This window comes from Leptonychotes weddellii, chromosome 8 (genome assembly GCF_054177405.1).
Source record: "Leptonychotes weddellii isolate Sample4059 chromosome 8, ASM5417740v2, whole genome shotgun sequence".
Taxonomy (NCBI): domain Eukaryota; kingdom Metazoa; phylum Chordata; class Mammalia; order Carnivora; family Phocidae; genus Leptonychotes; species Leptonychotes weddellii.
The window spans coordinates 12668055-12695716 of NC_138376.1; the positions used below are offsets into that span (position 1 = coordinate 12668055).

A 27662-nucleotide genomic window follows, 5' to 3' on the forward strand; every position below is an offset into this window, starting at 1 on the left:
TTTTTTTTTTTTTAACCAACAACCTCCTGTTCTCCCAACATCAACTTCTTGCTTTTTTCTCCCACATTTAGAAGATTTGGGATTTCATCAATATTACCCTAAATGTAAAGGCCAATGTGATAGGTTTAAAAATATTTTCCTCACCCTTCTTCAGAAGATTGCCAAAAAGGAAAAGCAAGTACACTCTATATTACATTTAATAAAAAGCTGCTCAGTAGTAGATTAATCCAGTGGTACTCCTGTGTTGCCAATATTAACATTGGAGGGTGTCTGGAGAGAGAACACAGTTGTCCACCAGTGCATCAACTTGGAAAAGATAGGGCTGGAGTCCAAACATTCCTAACTTCTCTTAATCAGGCACACCACCCTAATTATCTCCTAAAAATAATGCTTTGAGCATGTAACTCCCCTGCTGAAGGAAGCAAGCAGCTTACTGCTAACTACAAGGTGAAGTCCACATTCTCTAGCTGCTTTAAAACCACACGGTGACCCAAATGCACATTTGCAGTGTTTCTGTCAGCTGCTTCCCCTAAAAATGTCTTCACATTTCAGCTAGATGGTTCCACTCACTGTTTCTGCAAAAAGTTTCCATGTTTCCAACCATTGTCATTACAGAGAATGCCTGCCTTCTTCCTCTTTGCTCATCCAAACCCTGCCAGTTCTCTAAGATCTCGCTAAATTGTCCCTTTTCTGTGATCATTTCATGAAGTGGTTGAACAGGCTCACGGGAAATTGGCATACTCTCAGTAAGAGAGGTTATCACGTCTGCAACTCTAAGTGCTATGATTGTTTTACTTTTTCTAGGTTTCTACCTTCTGGTCTATACTGTTTAGAATAGACAACTCTATCTTATTATTCTATATAGCCCTCTCTTTAGTCTCCTTCATTAATCAGTTAATTAATAACCAACTCTGGATGTTATCCATAGTTGTTGTATCCAGGTTTTTTTTTTCCTTTTGGTGAAAAACATAGTTAAGTGGTACCTTTTATCACTAACATTGACATCTCACTGAGTTTTAGTTTCTATTTGTAAAGTGACTCTGTGGGACCAGCTCACTACAGTCCATTCTAGATTAAAGAATCTATGATTTTGGAGCACCTGGGTGGCTCAGTCAGTTAAGCATCTGCCTTTGGCTTGGATCATGATCCCAGGGTCCTGAGATTGAGGCCCCGCAGTGGGCTCCCTGCTCAGAGGGAGCCTGCTTCTCCCTCTCCCCCCTGCTCATGCTTTCTCTGGCTTTCTCTTTCTCAAATGAATAAATAAGATCTTAAAAAAAAAAGAATCTATGATTTTGTTGGTTCTACTTCAAAAACTGGTGAATTTTCTAACCAGGTACTTTGTGGTAATATAAACTTTAATCATGGACCTCACTTTTTTAGATTTTCTTTAACCCATTCTCTTACTATGGGCTCTTTCATTCTTTTTCATTATGACCTTGAGATGGATTGTCCAAATCGCATACTATTTCGATATAGACAAACCTTCAACAATCTTCTGTTGCAATATTTAGATTATGTATTCTAGGCTCTTTTCAATCTGAGACATGCAAGATGTGGTTGCATTCACTGCAGAATATTGATTTGAAAACAAAATTGATCAGTGCATTGGCCCCTTCCTTCTGTACTATAGAACTTTGTTATATCTGTAAGAATTATGTGCTAATTTCCCCCAACGTTACTGTATTTCAGTAAAAATTAAAATTAAAACTGTCTTCTTATATCACTTCTCTTAGAGAACATCGAGGTATAATTAGAGAGTACTAATTGGAAAATTTTCAAAAGGTAGTACAAAAAAAAAGGTGTTTTTGTTTTGTTTTGTTTTTAAACAAAAGGTCTTTCCTATGACCGCTTTGAAGTCCTGGCTAGAAGCAGTACCACAAATCCAAAATCTAAATGTTCATTTGATCCTTTGAGAGTTTTCCTCAACTTAAATATTAATAAATCGAAACTATTTTGTAGGTGAGGTGATTAAAAATGGTAGTTAAAAGCTGTGGGTCCCATAGAACTGTACCACATGAGGAGTGAACACTCATGTAAACTATGGGCTTTAATTAATAATAACATATCAACATCAGTCCATCAATTGTAACAAATGTACCATACCGATGCAAGGAGAAGTAGTTCTCTGCTAAACCTAAAACTGCTCTTAAAAAATAAAATCTAGGGGCACCTGGGTGGCTCAGTCGGTTAAGCGTCTGCCTTTGGCTCAGGTCATGGTCTCAGGTCCTGGGATTGAGTCCCACATCGGGCTCCCTGCTCAGCGGGGAGTCTATTTCTCCCTCTCCCTCTGCTTCTCCGTCTCCCTCTGCTGCTCCGCCTGCTCATGCTCGTGCTCTCTCTCTCGCTCTTTCTAACCCAAACAATATCTTGGGTGATCTTGACTTTACCTCTGACTTGTGAAGCTTCAACTTTCTTGCTGACCAAGGAATTATCCAAGAAAGAACACCCATTTCGTAACTTAAAAAGAATGATTTCCTCTCACTAATGACCCAACACGATTGATATTTTTATAATATGAGACAAAAACCTACTAGCCCTGTCATTTGGGCAAGTTTGTTTTTTTTTTTTTAAAGATTTTATTTATTTATTTATTTGACAGAGAGAGAGAGAGACAGCTAGAGAGGGAACACAAGCAGGGGGAGTGGGAGAGGGAGAAACAGGCTTCCTGCTGAGCAGGGAGCCCGATGCGGGGCTCGATGCGGGGCTCGATGCGGGGCTCGATCCCAGGACCCTGGAATCATGACCTGAGCCGAAGGCAGGCGCTTAACGACTGAGCCACCCAGGCGCCCCTGGGCAAAGTTTCTTCTTTCTTACCTTCAACTTTCTTATTCTGTAATATGGTGATTGCCTATGAAGACGAGTGAGATTGTATGTTTTAAAAAACAACTGTTCAAAAAGCATAATATGTCATATAAACTGTAGTTGCAATATGTTAATATGTTTCCTTGGTCTCAGTGAGCGTGCTTATTATTTACACTTGATGGTCCTTCGCATAGCTGGGTCTCTAGCCCTGCCCTCTAGGACTGGAAACTTGTCTGCTCCTTTTAAACTCCTAACTCCTCCCCCAACCCATTCACTTACCTTGCTTTTAGCAGAAGTCCTTGACTAGCTTGTGGAGAAAGGACTATTAAAACCAGACGCTGCTTACCCCTGATACTGCACCTTCTGCCCTACTGCTCTCTTTCCCTTGAGAAAGTAGAATCTGGGGCGCCTGGGTGGCTCAGATGGTTAGGCATCTGCCTTCAGCTCAGGTCGTGATCCCAAGGTCCTGGGATCTAGTCCCACATCGGGCTCCCCTCTGCCTGCTTCTTCCCCTCTCCCTGCCTCTCCCCCTTCTTGTGCTCTCTCTCTTTCTCAAATGAATAAATAAAATCTTTATAAAAAAAAAGAGAAAGTGGAATCTGTTCTCCACTTAAGGCCAGTGTGCTTCCCCACTGACTGTGCATCCTTTGATCTCCTGCAGTTCTTAACCCATACATTTCCCCCTCTCCTTATTCTTTCTCGTATTCCATAGACTTTTATTTCTCCAGCTACAAATCTGTTCAAATATCTCCATTCAAAAAAGCTCCACTTGGACTCAGTTTCTCAGCCCAGTGAATATCTTGTTTCTAGTTTCCTCTTGACCTCTAAACATAAAAGCTTCATCTACACCCATTGCTTGTGCGTCCATGTAATGCCCTTTCCTTCTATACATGGCAATATCTTTCAAGCTCCCAGTACATCAGAAATGGTGTAGGTTAAATACACCTCTTACTTGTCTAGCTCTTCATAGTTTACAACATGCTCTCTTATAATCTTGTGAATCATCGTGGGGGGATTTTTAGCTTCATTCTCAGCTCTGTTTTATGTCCCCCATCTTATGGTTTTCTCTTCTTTTGTCCTCAATTTACACTGCCTTCATGCATTTACATATCCTCGAAACGTATCTGGTACCCTTTCAACAACAGGTGAAGGATTTGTTTTTTTAATTCCTAATTTTACTAATAAGGAAACATATTCATTAAAGAGTTTCTATGACTTCTCACACTTTAAATGACGGAGAACAGGATTTAACTCAGATTTCCTGACCCCAAACTTGGTAATTTCTATAAAATCATGGCTAGCTTCTATAATAACTGCTCTATGTTTCTTCCTTTCTATTTTAGTGGCTAATGGATAGAAATCAGACATTTTTTTTCCATTTCTAATGAAACTGACATCTCTCATGTTTCCAATCTATCCTGAATTCAGCCATCAAAATTAGACCCATAATCCTCTCCTCAAATATTTGCTTATTACTTACAGTCTAAACTCTTAAGTTCCTTAACATGGCATCAAGACCATCTGTTACCAACTCCTAACTTAGCTTTCCAATCTTATCAAGCCATGCATCGAGCAAATGTTTTTGAGTCTTTATTATGTGCCAGGCAGTGTTCTAGGTTTTTGAGAGCATAGTGACAAATAAGGAACCCAAGATCCCTGCTCTCTTGGAATTCACATTGTCATTCTTTGTCCTTCATCATATTGAATGATTTGTAACTCTCCAAACTTGCTGAAATATTTCCTTTCTTCATAATTTTGCTCATGTGAGTACTAGCTATCTGGTCTACCTCTTCCTTCAATGCTCAATTCAATTTGCCACATCTAACAGGCAAATCCTGATCCTGTTTCTTTTGTCCTGTAATATGGTGTTCCTTTACCTCCACACTAGTCTTTTTGTCATCTATTCCTATAAACATGTAAAAACATGTTTCAAGTATCTTTCTTGTTGGCCAACAACATGAGGAAGAAAATCATGTTGTAGTCCTTCCTGTTTACTTTTCCCATGGCGTTTCACATGGTGTCTTGCACAAGGTAGTCACTTTAATAAATGTTCATTCACAGTGTGATTATATGAAGGAATTAAGAAGTAGACAGGTATTATCTTTGTAAGATAAGTGATCCAACTTAGCCATATCTCCTGAAATGATTTTCTCAAAGACTTTAGGAATACATGTTTTAACCTGAACTTTTTTCTTTTTTATAAAAATGAATGTACCATTTTTCACTGAAGTTTAAAGAGTCAGGCAGTTATAAAGCATGTTGTGAACAAAAGCTGTTTCCTACCATCTCTGTTTTTCCTGCTCTTTAGACACAAATATTTTCAATTATTTCAACCAATTCTTTAATACTTATATTAGTGTATATATATATATATATATAACATAAGCATGTTGCCAATTTGGACTTCAATTTAGACATTATCTTTGACTTCTAACTCTGAAACAAGAAGCTTTATGTCTTTCTCATCCCTACTCCCTCTATCCTGCAGCACCAACAGTTACAATGCCACCCCCATGTGCCCCGTGTAGGTTATAATTTTGCTTGGATCAACAGTGTTTACACGTACATTATCACCATGACCACATGCAGTACTATGAACACCATTCACAGCTAAACCATCTAATGCCTTTTCTTTTTCTTCATTACCCTGGTGAAAGTATTGCCTAGTTTTTATATTTGCTTGGCTTCCCATGTACTTATTAATTCAATCTAAGATGGGTAAATGCCATCTTAATGCATTCAAGCTCATTCAATATAGTGTTAATTTGGTTTTATGGAATAGCTCTCTCCTAGAGTGTTTTGACTTGCATTCTGAAGAGTCACCCTTAGTGTGCTGTATCACTGTTTCCATGGGGATCACTTTCCCATCATTCTGGGGATTGCTGTCTCCTATTTCTCAAGTGGGGCACCATTTCTTAGACCCTATGTTTTCTCCTGGCTTACTCCCTTATTTGGGTGGTGCTCATCCTCCAGAGTCTTCCTAATAAAGAGTTCATGGGAAACAAAAAACTAGAGACTCAAAATACTTGAGAATGTCTTTATTCTACCTTTACACTTAATTTATACTTTGTGTAGAGAAGAATTCTTAAGATGGAAGTAATTTTTCCTCAGAATTTTGAAGGCGTTGATTCATTGTCTTCTAGCTTCCAGCATTACTACTGAGATGCTTCACGTCATTCTGAATTTCAGTTCTTCGTATGAAGTCTCTTCTTTCCAGAAAGTTCATAAGATATTCTTTTTATCTCTGGAGTTCTGAAATTTCACGATGGTGTATCTTAGTGTAGATTTATTATTTTCTCTGGTGTTAGGTTTATTTTGATCTGAAGACTTACGTCCTCATGTTTGGGAGAGTACTGAATTATTTCTTTGATGATTTCCCCTTGTCTCTTTCCTCAGTTCTCTCTTTATGGAACTCTTATCATACAGATGTTGGATCTCTGGGATATGTCTGTTTTTCTTATCTTCTTCCATTTGCTTTTTTTTTTTTTTAAAGATTTTATTTATTTATTTGAGAGAGAGAGACTGAGAGAGAGAGCACATGAGAGGGGGGAGGGTCGGGAGGGTCAGAGGGAGAAGCAGACTCCCCGCCAAGCAGGGAGCCCGATGCGGGACTCGATCCAGGGACTCCAGGATCATAACCTGAGCCGAAGGCAGTCGCTTAACCAACTGAGCCACCCAGGCGCCCCTTCCATTTGCTTTTACTTAGGGAGTTCCAGGTCATTATTTTCAGATCTTTTCTCTTAAGCTGGTTAAATTCCATAAAGACTTCCAATTACTGACTTGGAAGTGTGTGTGTGTGTGTGTGTGTGTGTGTGTGTGTGTGTGTACCAGTGTTCCTAAATGGAAAGGGCAAAAAATACTGGGAATCTTAGCACTCATTAGGTAGGCTTACCCCCCTCCCCCTGTTTTTAGTATGATTCCCTCCATGTGTCTGTCTGCAGGAATACATCTCTTCAGTCATCTGCTGGGGTGTGTAGTTGGCCTGTTGCATGGAGTAGAGGAGGGAATCTGGAGGCCCAGCTCCTTTTTAAACCACTTTCAAATTCCAGAGGTACCGATGATGCCCATTCCTGAATCATTACTTGAAAGTTTTCCCAAAGATTAGCCTACTTCTCAGCTTTCCCTGCAGCTGGCTTAGGAATTTAGCTTTCCCAAGTCTGCTCCAAGCTTCCAAATTTTTGTAACTCTAGTCTGTCATTTTTGTTTATTTTGTCTTTGTTGGTTTGTGCCTTTTGGAAAAAAAAAAAAGTATGTTTTTCATTTGAGCAGAGGAGGTGAGTTAAATGCTAATAGTTTATCTGCCCCCTTTAATAAAATGTCCTAGGGTATCTATTCACAAGGGATAAAAGATCCAGATTAATTTTTAATAATGAGTTATTTTTGAACATGAGGTTCCATAAAAAGAGAACTTAAAGAAAAGTGTAGTTATTCTTGTAATTCACATTTCCTCTGCAGGGAATGGGAGGAATCTGCTAGGCAGTTACCATAAGTGAGTAAATAAAAAAAAAAAAAATCCCCACAAATTTTAAAACTTTTTAAAAGCCAAGAACAAATTTTTAAAGTCTTAAAGTGTTGTTAATAGTTAAAAAGTATGTCCTGATTCTTATTTTAGTTAGTCTGTTCCCTGTTAAACTGGGCCTTCTGGGTTTATGGTCTTTCAGCTGTTCTAAAATATACCTGTGCCTATGAGGTTCCTGCAGGTTAGTTTTTGCTGCTGAGGAGACAACCATTACTAGCACTGAATTTCAATGACTCCCTGGGGGCAAACACCTGGAGGCAATTACCTGCACTTGTCTTCCAGCAGACACAAATATGCTTTAGGATAGGAAAACTGTAGGTCTGATTTTCTAAAAAAAAAAAATGACTCCAGCTCCTTCGTATCAAGTTTTACTTGTGTCTGAATGAAATGCTAGGTTATCCACTCTAGGAATTTACCCTGCAAACCTAGAACAGGTTAATCCACCCATTTTGGCGAGCATAGAATTTCTGATTATCAGAGATTTCCTATTACTCTTTTCCTCCATCTGCTGTCAGAGCTCTTTTGCTCAGGATATGGATCGGTGACAGTGAGTGAAGGAAAATCAATAACCTACACATTATGGAAAATGACAACACACTAACCTGAGATTCCTTACTAACAGACTCCCCAGTCAGAGTCCAGGAAGGAGTCAAAGGACATGTAAAATTATATCACCCTTTATTTTAATATACTTATGAACTTCATAATGTCTTGTAGATCTAGAGATGGTCTGGAAGGATAATCTTGATGATGACCACTACTTTAAACCGTGAAAGTTTTGCCCTGGAATTTCAATGTAGATTTCAATTAAACTTTTAGTATTAGAAATACCTTTAAAATACTTTTTAACGATTTAAAATTATGTGTACTGAAAATAATGTTTGAATATATTTTTATGATTTTATAGACTGCCACAGCGAGGGTGGGCTCTTAAATCATTATGTACGCAAATGGACCTCAGTTTCTATGCAGTGTAACTTCTAAGTTTCACTTATTTCTGATTTTTTTCTTATTTCAGGCAAAACTAAAGATGATGAACAAGTTCTGAAGCTTCTTTTTTTAGCATGATCAAATTTCAACAAAAATTTCATTTCTTTCTTTCATTCTTTCTGTCATTTTTACACTTAAGGTATTTTTTAAGTATTTATTTATTTATTTATTTATTTAGCTATTTAAAAGTACAGCTTCCTACAGCCTCTAATCCGTATTTCATAGATGCATTTAACAATTCAGTTCCAAAATATGTTTTCTAAAGTTCCATTGTACACATTATTAATGCATAAAGTTTCTGTTTTGTTTACCACAGAGCCTTCCTAGAGCTCCTGTCAAATATATTATTGGAAGGCAAATCATATTCTCCCATAGTCTTGGTGTTATAATTAGCTATTGCATTCCCAAACAAGGACTTGATGTTAAATAAATCAAGGATATGACCAACAATAGGCTGTACAACTGAAACTATGACCACAACTCTCTTTAATGATTTAAAATACTACAGTGTTTCGTTCCAAGCCCAACAGAACTTTAGAACTGGCAGAAACCTTAGAGATCATTGACTTTAACAGATGGATTTCACAGGTGAAAAAATGGAAACCAAGACCTAGTGACTTTCTTGGGTCATACAGCTAGCTTTCCACTACCAGCTTGGTGTTGCCAAACTTCTTGTTGTCTCCTAAATACAAGATCTATTGATTCTGACTTAAGGTTCCCTCTTCAGTGTCTGGGCTGATGTCCCAATATTGAGATAGGCTCCAGCTCTTCCCATCTCTCATTGGAGTCACTTCTAATGCAAATTCTCTTTTGCCTTGAAGATCAGATGATGTCCCCTGGATAAGCATTGACTGATCCTACTTTCCACTGAATTCCTGTGGAATTCACACTTTCAGATGGTATCCATCACTTCTGAGGTTATATTACCATCATTAAAATATTTGCCTCAACCCCTACTATCTACTTATTTCTTGAGGAAAGAGCCTATATCTGAGTTGTTATGATGATTTTTATATCTCTTAAAACTACTCACAATATTAGACATTCAATACAATTTGTTGAACGAGTGCCTACATACTTTTGTCAGACTTTTCTGCTAGATTGCATTGTAGGAATAACTCAGGGTTAAGGTGCTTGCAGCACAAAGAATCACCCTCTGAAAGTTTCCCATATTATTTTGTTCTTTTTATTGGGTTCTTGCATTCCTTTAGTCAAATCAGATAGATGTATTATTTGCTATTGGATAACGTCATGATAATGACTATACAAAACTGTTTGTGAGATCTTTATCAATAGAAAGTTATTCTTCTGTTGGGATGCCCCAAGGCCACCTACTATCCAAACAAGATTCAGCATTCTCCATTTCTCTTGCTGCTGGCTTGAAATAACTGTCTGAAATTCTCTGGTGTCATTTATCTTTCAGGTCACTGCAGAGGTGTAAGCTCTGTGGAATGGTCTACTAGTTCTTTGAGCCAGTTTTATCTCCATATATACCTTCCAGTGACTTTATGCTATGGGTGTTTACCCAGAGGGCTGTGGGCTTTCTCTGATCTTCGAGCAGTGGCCACAATGTTATCAAAACAGTCTACTGGCCCATCAACTTTCTCCTGATTACCACTTTATTACTACTAGTTGACAATAAGGCCCACCAAGCCTTATTGATCAGCTAGCATCGTGCAGTGTTAGCCAGTTGGTGGAACTCCCCATCCATAGGATTATCTCCCTACCCCACAGATTGCTAGACTTCTTTAACCACCAAAGTTAAAACATGGAAAAATCTAAACTTTTTCTTTCTTCCTTTCTTCTGAGTCTAAAAGTTTTGAATAGGGACTTATGTCAGTTAGCTTTTGATGCATCACAAATGACCCGAAATGTAATAGCTTGAAGTAATTATTTATTTAGCCCATGATAGCACAGGTGGTCAGTTTGGTGGGCTTATTTATGCAGTTCTTCTGGTCTTGGCTGGGTTCACTTGTGCGTATGGTCAGCTGCTGGGTCGGATGGGAGTTGGTTGCTCTAAGATGGCCTCAGCTAGGATGCCTTATCTCCTTACGTGGTCTAGCCTCCTCCAGCAGGAGAGCTGGATCTTTATTTGGTGGTTCTGCCAAATTCAAGAGAAAGAACCAAATGCACAAGACTTCATGAGGCCTTGGTTTGGATTTGGGACATGATTGCCATATTTTGCTTGTTGAAGCAAATCAAAAGGCCAGCCTAAATTGGGGAATAGGAAAATAGACCCCAAATATTAGTAGGAGAAATTGCAAAGTCATGTAGAAGAAGGGTGTACATTCGATGACAGAAATAATTGCTTCCAATTTTTATACAACTTACCAAGCTTCCAACAAAATGCATCTAGATTACCAATATTGGACAAATACATTCTTCCATAGGGAAGAACTAATAAGAAACAATAAAAATCCAGACATAGGAAAAGACTTGGAAGTTCAGTGAAGGGGATGAATTTGAGTTAATAAACTAAATCCTCTTTCACAACAACTTCTTTATTTACTGCAAGAAACAAAAGATTATTTTAAAAATCTCTGATCTGTATTCTCAGTATGATCCAAGAATATATCATGTTTATTCAAATAAGAGCAGGTAGTAATGAAAAGCGAAGAGTCTGAGAATAGGGCAAATAGAATTAAAGTGTTCTAATGTTCTTGCAAGTTCCTGAAAGAATAAAAGTTGTAAGTTAGTACTAGACTTTGGTAAGTCAGGAATGCCTGCTCTAATCTCGAGGTTAATCACTAAAAAAATAATCAGTGAGTGTATTACTTCTAAAATAATAGAGGAGAAATCAAAGAATAAGAATAATCAGTCCAAAAGAAGTAAAAAAAAAATGGAGGGTAGAAAGGAATATACGTAGATGGGCAACTAAGAAAGCACTCAATAAGGTGGTGGATTTGAAAGAATATATTAGTAATTACATCAAGTGAGATGGACCGAATGACCCAATTTAAAGATAAAGATGTTAGACTAAATAAAAATGTAACTCACAGCTGCTTAGATGAAACACATTTAAAACATGAGGTTGAAAATAAGATAATAGAGAAAAATACACCACATCAACTATCAACCCAAAAAGCTAGTGTCCCCAGAACAATACTGGTCAAATGAAACTTGAAGGCAAAATCCAATCTCTTTACTAGAGACAAAGTGTACGCTTTAATGAGAACATTCTAATTAATAAGGAGGATCTAAAAAATGTCAATTTACATGTACCCAAATACTGCCCCAAAATATGTAAGGGAAAATTGGCAGAACTAGAATGACAAAACAGGCAAATCTCCCATCATATGCAGAGATTTTAGCATGTCTCTCAATATCAGATAGAACAGATTAAAAGCCAACAAGAACATAGAAAATTTGAGCAATACAACTGAAAAACTTGATTTGATGAACACATACAAAACACGGGATCCAACGATCGTAGACCACACATTCATTTCAATCTCATGGGGAACATTTGCCAAATTTGACAATCAAGCAGGCCATAGGGTAAGACTTGAGACATTTGGCTTGAAATCATGCAGTGAATTTTCTCTGACTCGGTACCATTAAATGTAACAACCTGAAAAGATAAATAGAAAATATTCATGTGTTTGGAAATTAAGAAATTAAGGAATACAAATTGACATAACACATGGATCAAAGAAGACATCACAATGAAGATTAGGAAATTATAATAAAATACTGTGTATCAAATTTGTGGGATATAGTTAATGCTAGATTTAGAAAGATCTTGGGGCACCTGGGTGGCTCAGTTGGTTAAGCATCTGACTCTTGATTTTGGCTCAGGTCATGATCTCAGGATTGTGAGGTTGAGCCCCATGTTGGTTGGGTTCCGTGCTGGGCATGGAATCTGCTTAAGATTCTTTCTCGTTCCTTCTGCCCCTTCCCTCTCCCCTCACCCCTGTTCATGCACTCTCTCTCTCTTTCTAAAAAAAAAGAAAAATCTTTATGGCTTAAAATAAGTTAATTAGAAATAATATAGGCTGAAATCAGTAAGCTAAACACTCACCTTAAGAAGTTAGACTAGTGAACATTAAGTTAAACTAAAACAATAATAACAATAAGAAGGGGTGTAGTCGGGTGGTGATAAAGTCATAGAAGTCATGAAGATTTTTGGTACTTGCACAAACACAAAGACAGGCCTGAGCTCTAACTTTTCCTTTCTCCAGTGAAGAAGACACTCAGTTGACCCACTCTAGGGTTGGAAGACCTGCCATTTAAAGAATCTTGCCTTAAGCAAGCTTCGTTTGCTTAATCTTTGGTGGAAGGACAAGAACCTACTCTCGTGGAAATACATAAAACATCTCTATGCAACCCCAAACTCTATCCATATCCCCTACTCTGCCCCACCTGGACCAGAAGGCTTGTGAATGAATGATGAGGAAAGGTAAATATTCCTTCCAGAAACAGATTTGGGTTGGGACTTGTCTCAAGGATAAATAACAGTCCCTGGATCCCAGTACGTCCTTTGTAACACTGGACCAGTCATCCCTCCTCACCTTCAGGGTTTCAAAACAGTTCCCTAAGAGCCCAGACCTTAAAAGGCAGTGTAGAAATCCAAAGATTTGAATTGCTGAATAGACGCCTCCTCCTCTGAGCCTCTCCAAATGGAGATACAATGCAAGAGATGAGTTCCCAGCAAACTGGCCTGAGTTGGCGGGAGAGAGAAGGAGAAAGGGGGAAAAGCACAGCAAGCAGCCCATCCCTTGATCCCATGGCTCCACAGGCTCCATAGAGTTCCTTTGAAGGTGTCCTTGTCCCTTCCTGTCCTCAGTGTCCCAATGCCACTCTTTCACCCCATCCCAAGAGCCTTTCCCTGGAGTTTCCTGTATAATTGCTTTTAAAAAAATGCAAATGCATTGTTTATTCTCTAATATCACTGGGCCCTCATTTTCAGATCTTTTTTAATATTGAATTTAACCTTTTGCTAAAAATAAAATTAGAGTGAAATAACAAAAGAAAAAGTAGAGCAGATATTAATAATAGAAAACAAACACCCTAAAAAGAAAATCAATGAAACTAAATGCTCTTGGAAATAAAAGAGAGAGGGCAGAATTAACCAATGTCAGGAGCCAAAAAAAAGATAAAATAATTCAATTCTGAAAAATGACAATGATTATGAGAACATTGAGAAAAAGATTACCCCAGGACATCTCAGTCTTAAGGTCTGACTCTTGATTTCTGCTCAGGTCATGATCTCAGGGTTGTGGGATCGAGCCCCATGTCAGGCTCCATGCTTAGTGGGGAGTCTGTTCAAGATCCTCTCTCTCCCTCTGCCCCTCCTCCCCCCAAAAATAAATAAATCTTAAAAAAAAAAAGAAAAACATTACCCCAACACTTTTGAAAATGTAGATGAAATGGCCAAATTCTTACAGAAAATATGAAACATACACAAGGAGAAGTACATCTGTATAGTCCTTTTTCTAGTAAAGAAACTGAGCCCATAATCAAAGCCTTCCCATAAGGAAAATTCTCAATAACTTAAAAATAAAAGGACACTGGTTTTTACCAAACTTTGAATAGAAAAAGAGGAACTATTCACCATTTTATGATGATTAAACCTTGATTAAAACAGCCTTGACTACAAAACAAAAACCCAAAGAAAGTATGAGCAAAAAATTACAGGCCAATCTAACTCATGAACATAGAAAAATACAAATTCACCTTTAAGGAAACTTCTCATAAAACTGAAGTAGGTTACATATTTTCCCAATGTTTAGCAGGAAAAAAACCCAAAACACACACAAAAAAAGGGAACGTTGTTCCATAGGAAAATTCTAGAAAAAAAACAGTAAATATCAGATATAAAGCAGAAAGCATAAAAGAAGATGACAGAAGCAAGTGACTATATCAAAATAAAAATGTGAATGGATTACTCTTTTGTTAAAAAAAAACAAAGATTGTCAAATTGGAAAAGGATACAATGTAATCTTATTATTTACAAGAACACAATTCATTGAAGGTGAAAATAAAGAAATGGGTCAATATAGTCTAGGCAAAGATCAATTTAAAGGAGTACTATTTGTCAATAAAAGAAGCACCAAATACAGTAAAGGCTACAATATGGTTAAACTCAAAAACATTGTGCTCAGCGAAAGAAGCCATACATATTGTATGATTCCATTTATATGAAATGTCCAAAAAACAGACAAATAATTAGAGACAGAAACTACATTAGCTGTTGCTTAAAGCTGGGGCTGGCAATGGGGAATTATTTGCATGTGGTTTCTTTTTGGTATGATGAAAATATTTTGAAGTCAGATGTTGGCGATGGCTACAAAACTTCGTAAAATTAATTAAATTGTGCACTTAAAATGGATGAGTTTTATGATATGTAATTATGTCTCAATAAAACTGTTAAAAATATCAACTTATGATAATAAGAAGCGTAGGGTGGGACCCAAATAGATTCTTTTATACTGGTACAATAAAACTTGCAAAGTCATAAATTTTTAGACGTAAATGGTGTTGCATAAAATATACACATAAAGAATACTAGAAAAATTCGCCTTCAAAGAAAATTGTGGAATTAATATCTGTAGCATAATCCCATAAAAAAACCCCAAAGAACCTCAGTATTTGTTTGCATATATTTGTAAAAAAGATATGGAAGAACATACCCCAGAACTTCTAACACTGAGTTAACACTTCACGAGGAGTGGACTGGAGAGGGCTGAAGTCAACATGTTTCCATTTTCCATTATCCGTTTCATAACTTTGACTTTGACTCCATTATCTGTTACATAACTTTTATTACTGTTTTCATCAAAATAAAATTCTCAACTCAGTCTCTGAGTTGAGGCAAGCAATACCATCAAGGAGACAACAATGTAAGTATGAAGATGAAGGATCTAATAATATAATTAGCAATGATGATTTAATAAATATAAATAAAACTTTGCCTCTTAGAACGAGAGAATACCCCTACTTTTCTAGTACCCACAGAATGGCAGAATACCGACGTCAGTCATGGTGAAGCAGGTCCCTGTAGTGATGTGCTAAGAAGGAAATGAGAGGATTCTTCAGCCAACACTCCTTCTCCCAGGTTGGATGTTAGGTAAAGAAGGACCTCAACTTCTTCCATCCTACTGGTACAAAATAGACCAAATAAATAAAAATTACTTTTATCATTAATTCAAGAAATTTTTGAGCAGGTGTTTTTGGAGAGCTTGTATTTTTATTTCCTTCAGCAGAGCTATTTTTGAGAATATTCATGTCTTGTGTGTCTTGTACCATCTCCCAGGCCATTCTGATCCTGGTCACAGCAGGGGAGTTATGATCCACATGTGGGTGAGACAACTAACTTGTACCATCACTTCTGAGGTACTGGTCATCAAGACTTTATCCCATTCTCCCACCCTCCACTGACTCCCGAGCAAAACAAAATGGCCTGGTGTGCACGGAAACAACGTCTATATACTGTTTTTCTCAACTAGAGTAACGATTCCAAGGAAATCAGGGGCTATCCTGTCCTGTTCCAAGACGTAGAAGAACCCGTATAATTGCTGATGGTGTTTTTGTGTTTCGTTCTTTGGGGATGGAAGTTTTTCTTTGAGAGTGATCTCAATAAATCATAGTGCAGCTAATTCAAGATTGGTCGTGGAACTTTCTTTGTTACAAATTGTGTGACTCCTAGATTGAGCGAGAAAGAACTACAGATTAAATACCAAATCCAGAACCCATGACAACCTCTTTCCCAAATCAACAACTCAGAACAATCTTAAGAAATTCTCCAAAGCAGAAGTGATATAAGTAGATTCTGTGATGACAGCACTGTATGTGTAACTCAAGATTTAAAATTGGAAAACACAACAAAACAAAACCCCAAATCTTTCTTTCTCTAAACCCAACTAAGTGAAAATATTAAAACACCTTTCTAAGTGACATTTGAGTAAAAAAAAGAAATCAAATATGCAATCACAGATTTAAAAATTATTAATATATTTAGTCATGGACCATAATGAAAGCATTTATCATCAGTACAACGAAAGCTATACTCTGAGGAAAAAAAGTCATCTTGGGGTGCCTGGATGGTTCAGTTGGTTGGGCATCTGACTCTTGATTTCAGCTTAGATCATGAACACCAGGTCATGAGATTGAGCCCCACATCAGGCTCTGAGCTGAGCTTGGAGCCTGCTTAAGATTCTCTCTCTCACTCTCCCTCTGCCCCCCGCTCTGCTCATGAACTCTCGCTCTCTCTCTCTCAAAAAAAATTAAATATTAAAAAAAAGAAAAAGTCATCTTTATTGCTTCCTGCCCCCAGCTTTATTAAGATATCATTGACCAGTAAGAATTCTATATACTTAAGGTATACAATGTAATGACTTGAATATATATATATATATATATACATTGTGAAATGATGACCCAATCAAACTAATTAACACATCCATCACCTCACATCATTACCATTTTGTGTGTGTGCGTGCGTATGTGTGTGTGCGTGTGTGTGTGGTAAGACTACTTACGATCTACTCTCTTAAGATTTCAAGTATGGAGTACAGAATTATTAACTACAGTCACCTTATTGTTCATTAGATCTCCAGAATTTATTCATTTTATAACTGAAGTGTTAAACGTTTTTTTATCACTAAACCACAAAGAATAAAACAAACAAACAAAAATAAGTATTTAACTCCAGAAGCTAATATCACAACACAAGGAACCTAAGAAAAGGAATAGAAATAATTATTAAATGTAAAAGTGTAATAAGAAATCAAAAGAATAAAAAATTGACTGATACAAGAGATTGTTTCTTAAACAGTCCAACAAAATCGATAAATACCTGGAAAGGTCAATTAAGAAAAATAAGAACAAAAGTACAAATACCTATAATTACTAACAATAAAGAGTATTTAACCACAGATTAGAAGAGATTTAATTCGAATTTAGAAGAGAATACTCCTCTAAATTGAGGAGAATACTCTTCTAAAGTGAGGTGGATGCATCCAAAGGAATGGTCCATAGTGATCTGCAAATAAAATCATGGAAAATCTACTTTTATGTTTTTTAATCTAAAATTTTGCGAATATACTTTCCTAATAAAAAAGCTCATATTTTAGAGTGGACCCTCACTTAGTCTGTATGTCAGACCTGTGTCATCTTGATAGGTGAAGGGAGGTCGAGGTTTCACCCTGTTGAAGTGTTGATATTGATGTCCTTGGCTTTTCTTCATTTTCAGTGTATTGGCACATATTTGCCTAATATATACTTAGCTAAATGGTATTCAGACGAAATTATTTAAAATAATAGAATCCTGGGCGCCTGGGTGGCTCAGTTGGTTAAGCGACTGCCTTCGGCTCAGGTCATGATCCTGGAGTCCCTGGATCGAGTCCCGCATCGGGTTCCCTGCTCGGCAGGGAGCCTGCTTCTCCCTCTGACCCTCCCCCCTCTCATGTGCTCTCTGTCTCTCTCATTCTCTGTCTCAAATAAATAAATAAATTCTTAAAAAAAAAATAATAGAATCCTTACAATTCTCTGAAATGAGTTGAGGAATTATTATGAATATATTTTGTGTTCTGCAGAGATTCCCCCCAGTTGCCTTTTGGCAAAGTATTTAAAAGAATTTTTTTTTTCTTTTTTTAAACCAAGGGTCTTCACACTGGGCTAAGTAGAGACTTTTTTAAAGGGGATACAATGTGAATAGTTTAAAGGACACAATATACAGAGAACAACTTTGTTATATCCTCTTCCCTGGTGTAATGTAGGTTTCTTTTTTCTTACCTCCCCTTTCAAAATAGCCTTGTCCCACTTTACAAAAGAAAGTTGAATTGGTTAGGATGGTCTGGGAAACTTCAAAATCTCAGTGGCTTAAAACACAGATGTTTATTTCTCATTTACGCTGTACTTCCCACTAGGGGAGGTTTGGGTCTTTGTATCATGTTGTCCTCACTCTGTGAACCCGTAAGTCAGTGGACAGAAGGTTGCTAATCATCATGGCAGAAAGAAAGGAGAACTCTGGAAGGTCTTGTAGTGGAACTTAATGCTCTTGCTTGGAAAGGCTATACATCATTTTCCTTTACAATGTAGTGGCCAGAACTAGTCTGTTGGTCTCACTGAGTCTACCATGAGCATGGAAAATAGAGTCTGGACAGGTTCAGCGAACAGCATCAAGACTACCTTGAAAGACTTACCCCCTGGCAGTGCATGGCCTCTTGTCAACCGGGGCTTCTAGGACACCAAAGGGACTTGTGGAAATACTAGTTTTTTGGAAGTTTCCTTTTATGATTAGTCTATGAATCAATAAAAGTCTATGGGGTTTCTAGTTTTTTCCTCTCTCATACATATTTCTTTTTCAAGGTATAGCCAATGTATCAGAAATAAGAGTCTTTTGCTCATGGGAGATTGTTTTGAAATCCGATCTTCCAGGGAGAGGAGAGTGATGGATATTGTCTTCTACAGTCTCTCCTCTTGCTTCTAATAAGGATTGTCAAAAGGTGCCTTGCTCTCTGAAGAAAAGGTTAGAGGGGGCAAGGCAAAGGGGACATTGGTAAGACATACTGTTGCTGAGATGACTGTTTCTTTTTTCTTTTATTTGTTTAAAGGTAAGCAACTTTCTTTGGCTATTCTCAACACTCATCTCCAAGACTCACTGACTAGAAAAAAAAAAAGCATAATCTAAGAACAGGTGCAGATCAGTGGTACTATTTGCTTTAAAAGGAACTGGGGTCCAAATTTTTTGAGTTATACTTTTTTTTCCTTTTTGTATTTGGTATATATTCCTCAATAATTGGTTAAAGCTTGTTATTTCAAGTCATACCTTAAAAATATTTATTTCATCTTCTAGATGATTTTACTTTTTTCTACTTCATCAAAATTTCAAATTAATAAGATAGCTTCTAAAGTAATTTTTTAGCAATATATAAATCTTCTTTCATGAAATGTAGAAATGTTTATTTATAGTGTGAACAAAATTAATGAAGCTAACTTTGGATCTTTACACATGATTTTTAGTTAATTATTCTAAAAACCAATGTCAAAGTCTAAATACATGCACGTGTACAACATTTAATAGATACCATGATTTTACTATATTTCTCCCTTCATAATAACATCATTTTAGCTATACACTGCACTGTACTCTTAGAAATTAAGATATTAAAAGTGTATAGATTTATTCTTGTTTTTTAACTTACAAAGTGGATGAATTTGTCATACTGAATCTACCCAATTTTAATCTTAATCACTTTTAGTAAACCATATCACAAGACAGTCCATAGTTTACTTTGCAGTATTTTTTAAAAATAAACATTCCTTGACATAAATATTAATATATTTATTTGAACTGAAAAATGTGGAGAATGTTTTTCCGATGCAAAATAAATATAAATCTGATTCACTTGATAGGTTTGAAAACATGGAATGGCTTTGCTAAGTAAGTTTCAGAGCAGACATTTTCCACAAGTTGAATGCCCTAAATCTATAGTTCTAGAAATATTAATAAAATACATATTTAAAGGTTGTGACAGGGTAAAAAGAATCTTTATAAAAATACTATATTGAAAAAGGTTCTGAAATGAAAAAGAATTTTCTCAACTCCTCATTCAAAAATAAGCTCTTATTTGAAGCATTAACATACCTACAGAAAAAGCGTACAGGTCACGAGTGTGCAGTTGAATGAATTACCACTCGTTAAACCCACCTGTGTATTTTTTACCACCCAGGTAAAAAACAGAGCATGGCTAGTGTCTCAGAAGCCTCCCTTATGCTTTTCTAAATTTACCAATACTTTTTAATATATTGTTTTGAACATGTTGCCACTAATAAAAAACTAAATCCAAAACAAAAAGCAACAACAAAAAGAATAGGCATGGTAGATTACATTGGTCAGCAAACATTCACCTCACCCCCTCCCCCAACCCCATATGTCATCCATGAGAAGTCTGTTCATCCCACTCCAATGAAACTGGGCTTGGTCTTCTGACGTTTTTTGGCCAATGGAATGTGGGCAGAGGGGGCAGTTGTCCAGCTCTGAGCCCAGGCTTTAAGATGCACACATCATGCCCACTAACATGAGGAGAACACGCTCACTGCGCCTTCATTCTAGACCCCGAAAGGCAACACACAGAACAGACCAGAATTGCCCCAGTTGACCTACATACTTGCCAAGGACAGAAATAACCACTTTTTGTTATATACCACTGAGATTTTGTTAGTTATACAGCAAAAGCTGACTCATACAGTAATGATCTGGTAGATCTCAATAAAGCCTAAGTGAATGAACTCTAATGACCGGGTAACACATCCATTCTTGGCTTTCAACAAAATCGAAGAATGAATTAGAATTGTCAAAAGATAGATTATTAAAAGTAATTTCATCAGTGGGTGACTTTTGGCATATGATCCAGAAGTGGTTAAACAAATTGAACAGCATTGCTAAAATAAAACTTCTATTCCTGTCTATTTACATGAACAGGGTTTCTCGGGGCTGACGTCTAGAAACATGAAATATATAAATAGAATTGTGAGCCCTGTCTCATCGAAGCCATAAGCAATATTTATCTTCAATACAGCAAAATAACCCAACCTTATTCATGTCATTAAGCGTTTTTTTCCCAATGATTAAAAAAAATTGTTTAATGATTATTTATGGAAAGTTGTAATATAGTTAAGTTGTTTTGACCAATTATGTACTACTAACAATTGCAATGATAGCTCTACCCAAGAGGCAATTAACACTTAGAGCCTTATGTTCATTCACAGGTAATTATAAAATTAAACTTTAAATTTATGTGCATATTTTTATTGTAGAAAATAATGGTGATAAATGTAGAGTTTCAAAAATAAACATATATTATAACAAATTCTCTGGGGGAAGGAGTAGTGGAAGCAGGATAGAAATGTAAATCCAAGGAAAAAAGGATGAAGCACAGATTCCCATTGTTAAATAAAATCTGATTCATAAATTTAAAAAATGGATGGCACTGGGATGCCACTGGATATAATGTGATTTACATTTTATTTTTAAAATGTCGATAGTTAGCAAATTCCAGAATAAATAAATCATTAAAAAAAATCAAAGCAAATTGAATTTAGAAAAAAGTCTTTGCTCCCTGTATCACAATGTATTACATGAAGATTAAAATATAACAAAAAAGATACTGAATCACATGACTCTTACTAAAATATTAAGGCTATTTCATGCCAGGAGGTGGGAGAAATGGTGAGATGTTGATCAAAGAATATAAACTTCCAGTTATAAGATGAATGATTTCTGGGGATCCAATGTACAGCATGGTGATCATAGCTAATAATATGTTATTACATACTTGAAAGTTAATAATGAATAGATCTTAAATGTTCTCACCACAAAAAACAAATGATAATTATGTGACATGATGGAGGTGTTAGCTAATCATTTTGCAATGTGTGTGTCAAATCAACACATCGTATACAAATTTAATACAACATTATATGTCAATTAAATCTCAATAAATCTGAAAAAATGGACTGTTTTAAAGGCGCAAAAAGGTTATTTTTACTAAAAAAACCTTTTTATTGGGCTACAAAAATGAAAAATTACTTTTAAATAGTGTATTTCACTTTTATCTCAATCTTAAAACTTTTCTATTACCAAGTTTGTTTTATAATGAATGTAACTCATGAATATATTAAGCAGTGCATATGTGAAATTATTAAATAAGTATATTGGGGTGCTTACTCAGGCATATTTACTTGTTAGGGTGCAAGGATAAACCATTGGGAGCCACTTATCTATGAAACTCGATGTGACTGAGTTAGAATATCATAAAGAAATAGATTGTCAGCATGGAATATATAAATAACCAAATTTGGCTCAATATGCAAAGGATCCATCATGAATAAAATTGAAAAAGATAATTATCCCCCCAAATTTGCCAAAACCAGATGATTTTATGGATGTTATTTTAAACTCTGAAATTATAGAGTTCTTTTGCAATTTAAAATGTCCCAGAGCATAAAGAAAGATGGAAATCTTCCCAGTTTATTTTAACCTTATACCAAAACCTGATAAAATTATCACAATGAAAGAAAACTACAGCTAAATTTCACTTATGATTATAGAGGAGAAAAAATCCTAAATAAAATATCATCCATCTAGATGTAATAAAAGAACAACAAATTCCTACTATAGTAGGGTTTATTCTTAGAATCAAGGATCATGTAGCAAGAAATCTATTAATGTAATAGACACAAATGATAAAAAAAAATCATATCAATAGATGCCCTCCAAAAATACCCAGTTTAGTTCATCATCTATGTTTGATAATGTATTTAAAGAAAGTAGAAAGAATATTCCTTGAATGTTTCATATATATACATTTTTTTTTCACACATACACATACACAAATACAAATGCAAATAAATATGTAGATACTTAGATGGGTCTTTCTGTGTCTCCCTCCTTCCCTCCTTCCCTCTCTCTCTCTCTTTCAGAGGTATTCCTATAAAGTCATAAATACTGATACAGTTATCTGCTATTTTGTGATGTTAGAATCTTAGCCAATATAATGAGAAAAGCTAGATAGGCTGTAAAATACTCAGATGAAAGAAAGTATCAAGCAGATACCAGTTTGCAGTTGAAAAATTACACCAATAAATAAGAAAGCTTAGGAAAACGGCCATTTGTGAAACACACACCACAGACCTATTAACTATAAAACAGGTTTCCAATAATAACCAATGATAACCAAGCCAAGGACCCTTCACAACAGCGACAGTAAGTGTGAATTACCTAGACATATACTTAATTAGAAATGCAGAGGATCCATAGGAAAACATTTACAACATTTTCCAAGGGCAACTATAAAAAAGTAATGTTGCTGGATCAGAAGACTCAATATTGTTATTGTTTTTTGTGGAGTTACATACAAATATATCAGAATTCTAATGGGCTTCTTTTTATAACACACGACTGAGTGATATCAAAGTTCAACAACAAAAATAAAATGCAAAAACCATGAACATTTTCGAAACTAAGCCTGAGAAGAGATTTTTCCTCTCATGTTTTTCAAAATACATTATCAAAATATAATAGTTAAAAGTGGAACTGAAATAGAATGGTAAAACAGGATAAAAATGCTTGGGTTCCAACCATACTTAAAAATTTAATATATGCTAAGATGATCTTTATTAGCAATAGGAAAACAATACATATTACTTAAAAATGGTGTTAAAACAATTGGCTAACCATTTTGGAGAAAAAAAAAAAAAAGGCAAATTTCCCACCCTGTCCCATAATCTAAAATAGGTTCCAGCTAGATTAAAGATTTTGAATATGAAAAATCAATTGTTTATACTCAAAAGGAATTCTCTAAGCATGGATACAGGGGTGGGATCCAGGTTTTGTGGGACTCAGTCAATTTTAGAGCTTTCATTAAACTAAATAATGTAAAAATGTGAACATAAAATTAGAAAAAATGGATTAAAATTACTTATAAGTGTTCATTAAAACATAAGGAGTACTGAGTGCTCTTAAAATTTAAAATTACTTGACTAATTTATATTATTTTCCCTTAGTTTTACTGAGGTAAAATTGACAAATAAAATTGTAAGGTATTTAAAATGTATAGGTGATGATTTGGTATACATATGCAGTGTGAAAGGAAGCCCTTCATCGAGTTAATTCATATATCATCACCTCACATATTTACTTTTATTTTTTGGCAAGGGCTTTCTTTCTTTCTTTCTTTTCTTTTTCTTTTCTTTCTTTCTTTCTTTCTTTCTTTCTCTCTTTCTTTTAAATTTATTTTAGAAGAGCAGGAGGGCAGAGGGAAAGGGAGAGAATCTCAAGCAGACTCCATGCTCAGCATGGAGCCCAAAGTAGGGCTGGATCCCAGGACTCCGAGATCATGACCTGAGCCAAAACCAAGAGTCAATGCTTAACCTACTGCTCCACCCAGGCCCCCAGCAAATGCATTATTTTTTTAAGCAGCATATATAAAGCAATCGGTAGACTTTGCTATAATGATGTTTGAACTCAGTATTCAAAATGATGTATAGAAATATGGAGTTCCCCAATTAGTCAATTTGAAATAAAGAAGGCCAATTATCATACAGAAAATAACACTTCAAAAGAGCAGAGGAAATTGACAAAGTCACAGAGAGTGAATGAGAGAAAATGCAATTTAGGGACATGCAGAAAAAAACCATCAGAGACCATCAGAAATGGGAGGCAGAGGACCAGGTGTACGGCAACCAAACTAATTACGTGGCCAAGACAGGGGTGTGTCTAACAGCAGAGGGAGGGACAGGCCTAACCAAGAGTTGTCCTGTGATATGCAGAAGAAAGAACCCCATACCAAAAAAAAAAAAAAAAAAAGCAGATTCTGGAAAAAGTAGAATTAGCTGGAAGCTGTAACATACAGATAATTCTCTTTTTTCCCCCATCAGTAATTTATTTCTTTCCTTGATATTTGCTTTGGATAAATCCCAGATACTCCCTTTGGTTTTCTCTTTTTACTACCTATCATTTGGTTTGTGGAGGGGGGAGGGTACAAATGCTGAAATTTAGGGAGTTGGAGTATGCTTCTCTGATATTTCGTTGTCTACCATCTCTGGTCCGAAAATGCTGGTAATACTGCTTTACCCCACGGTGGCTGAAATGCTTGAAGAAAGAAAAATATCAGCCAAGTTACCCTTGTTTAATCCAATGAGTTCCATTGCATCCCACAAATGCTTACTGAGTCTAAGAAGTGTCAGGTCCCTTGCGACTTTCTGGGGATGAATAGAGCAAGTCCATGTGGCGGTCACATAAAATAACCACATGCTGTATGCCAGGAACGATAATGGAGGTATCTAACCAGTGATGTGACCACTGAGATCAGGGAAGTCAGAATGCTTTCCAAAGGGCCAGAAAGGCAAAGGCATAAGATATCACGTGTCCACTAAGAGGGAGAGAGGCATACAGGAAGTAGAAAAAGGGGGAAGAACACAGAGAAATGGATGATCATCATACACTCAGGGAATGATCTGGTGCAGATGAAATGAACAACAGCAACAGCCACAAAACACCGTGGGCGCAGTCTTACTGTCCTCTGGAGTGGTCATCCTCTTAACTCCTATGGAAACCATGGGCGAAGTGAAGACACTTGGGAGGAACAATGGAGGCCGGAGCATAGTGTTTCCATCTCAGGCTGAAATCTCTTAAGCTAGCTTCTTTCATCTCAGGGGAGAGGAGCAAGAGAAAGAGGCAGGCTGTCATCTCCTATCCAAAACCTTCTAGGGTTTTTCTTTGCCTTCAGAACACAGCCTTATGAACACAGCATCCAAATCCCTTCATAATAGGAAGCGAGTGTAAGATCTATTTGCTATTTTTTTCAGATTTGTTATGGCATGAAAATCATCATTTCAAGAACTTCTTGGCAGGAGCTAAGGTAAAAAAAAAAATAACTTTTATATGTGAACAAGCTTGCCTTTAGCCTGTTTCTCAGAAGTCAAGACAGCGGGCAACTTCAGACTTCTGAAATGACTGGAATTGGGAATGGTCAGGACAAAACCGCCCAGCCCACTCTCCGGAGGCAAGACCGCAGGGGCTGAGGGCTCGCGGCTCACCCCTCTCAACTCACTGAGCAGAGGTGGGGGTGCCGTGGCCACCACGGGTCCCGTGGAGCCCTGTGGTTGATGGGCACATTGAGAAAAGGCCAATTTGTATTTGTTTCTGTGTTGGTTTAAAGGCTGAGAAACAATAAAAATCTGCCAAGGAACTGGGCAAGAAAAAAAAAAAAAACAACTCAGTAGAGAGAACAAGAGATAAGTGGTTGCTTTAGCCCTGGTGGCAGCTTGAAGGTGGTCAGAGAGGCAGTAAATAGATGGTCCTCTGACCACAGATGAGATGACCATGTTCCGGGAAGACAGGGAAGTTAGAACAGCTGTTTTGTGCTCTCAGGGCACAAACAGCTCCCCGTGCTGAACTACACATACAGTGTCCCTTGGACAGGAGTCATGTGGGAATGTATGTGTATGTGTGGTGTATGACAGATTTCATTGCATTTTTTTTTTTTTTAGATTTCATTGCATTTTATAACAAGCCAAATGCCAAAAAAGCACGCTAACATCAATGACTTTTTTTGAAGATTTTATTTATTTATTTGAGAAAGAGAGAAAGAGAGAGCATGGGCAGGGGGAGGGGCAGAGGAGGAGGGAGAAGCAGACTCCCTGCTGAGCAGAGAGCCTATTGTGGGGCTCTATCCCAGGACCCCGAGATCATGACCTGAGCCAAACGCAGACACTTAACCAACTGAGCCCCTAGGGGCCCCTCAATGATTTTTTTTTAACATGCCAATTTTAGGGACATTTTAAAGCCACAGATTCCACACCATCTTCATAATCATTGATAGCAACTCATAATTGAGCTCATCATGATTCGCTGAATCCTTGTTCCTGTGGGGCATTCCTATTTCCATTAGTAACTTGGGCCAGAAATCCAGGAGTCATTCTAGATACTTTTCTCTTTTGTACTTTCACTTTGACCTCCAGATTATTTAACTTCCTTTCTCTCTTTCTCTGTCTCTCTAGCTACTACTTTCCATAAAAAATGGATAATATGTCTTCTCTGTTGGTGTGTAAGCTCACTGAGAAAAAGCTGAATTCCCATTTTTCACTCCCAACGCTTCCTACATTCATTGCCTTAAACACTCAAATGGTGTCACATTAAATTATTTTTTTATAAAGGTCAAGGATTTAAAATGTCAATACTCAGAGGTTGACAAAACTGGCCTTATATATATATGATGGTTTGTTCCCTGGTGGTTGTCCACGGTAAAGTTCTACTGGAATCCTTCTCCGCTATATGGGCAGGCCTCGCTCAGTGGTAGGTGACACCTCAGAGTGTCATCCAGGCCTATGGACGGTGCCCCTTCAAGTTGGGGTGTGTTCAGAACATCCACATTCTCAAACACATGCATTCCAATAATGACTCAGCGTTGCATTTTGGAGGGTTAGTCAGTAACTCTTCAGATCAGTGCAAAGAAAATTGTTTTCAGATTTATACACCTAATTTCACTGTGTTGCATATAAGTCACAATCCTTATGCTAAATAATCTTCTATTTTAAAAATAGCTAAGACTGACACACCTAGAGATAGATAAGTCTGTAGATAAACAAAGTGAGTGCTTCTGACTTCATTCCAATAGAAACATTTCAAACTGAATTAGGAAACTCCTAACTCCCTTCTTTCTCAAAGCATTTTTTGTTTTGTTGTTTTTTTAAATGACTGTTATCATGGAAGGGAAGAGAATCACTCATTTTGACTTTACCTTTTGATTAATCCTACTCTTCTTCGTAATTCTTTTTCGACTATTGTCATGGCAGAAGGAGATTCAGGGAAATTTCTCAGTGCAAATGATGCTGTGGTAGTTTT

At 36.7% G+C, this 27662-nt stretch overlaps 1 long non-coding RNA gene across 1 annotated transcript; it reads right to left on the minus strand.

Moving 5' to 3' along the window:
• Positions 1–10218: 10218 nt before the first annotated feature.
• Positions 10219–15395, minus strand: LOC145722816 (uncharacterized). The gene is made up of 3 exons (XR_014147383.1): positions 15286–15395; positions 11720–11882; positions 10219–10412 (listed from the first exon to the last, which is right to left on the minus strand). It is a non-coding gene; the product is annotated as an uncharacterized LOC145722816 (long non-coding RNA).
• Between the last annotated feature and the right edge of the window lie 12267 nt (positions 15396–27662).